Source organism: Hevea brasiliensis, chromosome 5, assembly GCF_030052815.1.
Source record: "Hevea brasiliensis isolate MT/VB/25A 57/8 chromosome 5, ASM3005281v1, whole genome shotgun sequence".
NCBI lineage: Eukaryota > Viridiplantae > Streptophyta > Magnoliopsida > Malpighiales > Euphorbiaceae > Hevea > Hevea brasiliensis.
The window spans coordinates 111079875-111082178 of NC_079497.1; positions in this window are offsets into that span (position 1 = coordinate 111079875).

Here is a 2304-nt window from a genome sequence, read left to right on the forward strand (position 1 = left end):
GTTGATTTGAACTCTTATGAATTGAATTTTGGATTGTACTATATCACTAATTATAGAAAAACTTTTGAAAAGTCTAGGGTGATGTGTGAAATTATTATTATTATTATTATTATTACTATTATTATTATTATTTTTAATTTTGCAATTTAGAAAAAAATTATCATGATCTGATTTCATGAACCGAATTGGCACTAGGATTTAAGTTAGTATAATGCTCTCGAAACTCGTAGTAAACCTTATTGCTCCCAAATCTATGACCAAACCCAATTTCAAAGCCCAACAAGCAAAACAAAATGAAATAAGGTATTATAAAATTGATTTGGGCTAACTTAACTCAATAACTGTAAGAAATCTATAATTAAGGAAGTTCAACTCAACCCTAATACTCAAAATACACAAACCATATGATATTATTAATTTTTATTAATTAATATAATATATTTAAATACTGGTGTCACAACGAAGTTTTATTAATTAAATAAATAGATGAATAAACAAAATCAGAGTTTTATTAATTAAACAAATAGATAAATAAATAAAAAAACATAATAAAAACTACAAAATAAGAAGCATACATATATTTGCTTCTTCTAAAACCTGGGATAAATAATTAAACAAAAATAAGTATTCGACTCAAAAAGTTTAGATATTAATTACAAATACAATTTCTATAACTACTACAATTAGTGTAATCCTATTATGAAATGTACATCCAATACATATAACAAATAATTCACCCAATATTTACACGAGAAGATAATTTGGAGCTACTTATGTACCCAGTGTATCACACCAATGCATAAATATAGGAGTTCATCCCCTATACAGCTCTCTCAATCAAAGTTCTACTAGCAAGCTCAATTCAAGTCAGATTTTCTCTTAAATCTAAGTGCAGGGGCTAGTGAGATCAACTCACCCTGACTTTCTATATACATAAGGATTGACTTTCCATATCCACAAGGATAGAGTTCCAATGAAACTAGCTCAAGCCGCGGCTACCTGTCTAATCTTTATCCATATATACCATATAAAAATAACACACCCAGCTCTGAGTTATCCTCAGGGCGACAATTATAAATAAATAACAACAATTAAATATGCAGCAACCAAAATGACTCTAATATATTAATTATTTATATGCATGATTAAATATTTATAAAATGTATAAGCATGCCAGATATATAATTAATATTGAAATTACAAAAATAATCAATATCTAACTCACAAACTGGTTGACTCGACTGCAGCTCATCCAGCTAGAAGGAGAAGATGATCGCCCAATCACTTGTTAGACACACTGACATCTATCAAATTACTGACAGAATTAACCAATTAATTTAATTTACAGAAGCAAAATTAAATCTTAAACTTTTGTCGAAATTTCAGCAGAGTCTTCCCTATAACTAGACCTAATCTCCTGCGAGAAAACTCAACAAAAAGTAACACGCAGGGCCTCAGGCCCACAATATCAATATCAAATACCTATCCTGGCCCCACAAGAACCTAATCTAAGTCCAAACGTTCAAACTCTATTTCGGGTCTCTAACTCTTCTACAGTCCAAATAATTATCTTCTACACTTTAAAAATTATAAAATATTCCTGGAGGTCCTTTACAATGTCATTGTATTGATTAAATTTATTTCATTCAATTTTACTAAATCATAAATATTTTAGAGATTAATCAACTAGTTTAGCTAAGGTAAAAACTACACAACTTGAGTTTTGGACTATCTTTATAGATTCTGCTACTTAGAACCCGTCCGAGACGTATGAAAATGCTGGAAACGACTCTAAACACGACCACCATCTAGGTCAACTTGCCGAGCATATGAACCGAACCAAAACTCGGTCCTAAGTGTCAGTGAACCATTTCCAATCCAATCACACATAAAAGAAGCGTAAAAATTATTAATAATTATCATATAATTATTTTTAATTTTTTGAAATCTAAAAGGCCCAAAAATCTCGCTGAGCGATATGGACCATCTGATGATTACCTTTTCCAAATGGTGTCCAATCAGAGCAGGGTTAATCTCATCTTCAAAGGTTTCATCACTCTAAGTCCATCAGTGGTCTTGGATCGCTAATCTGACGATCAGAGTGGCTAGAATTAGCCCTAGAAGTTTTTGTTTCTCTCTCCTTGATTTGCTGGATTTCAGTGACGATAGGTAGCAAGGTTGGTTGGATCTAGTAGCCCAGAGGAAAAGGAGTTGAATGGCAATGGTTTGCCTTTGATCTGACATCGAAATCATAGGGAAATGGCAAAAATCGTTCTCCTCCCCCTTGCTCGTTTTACTGGAAAA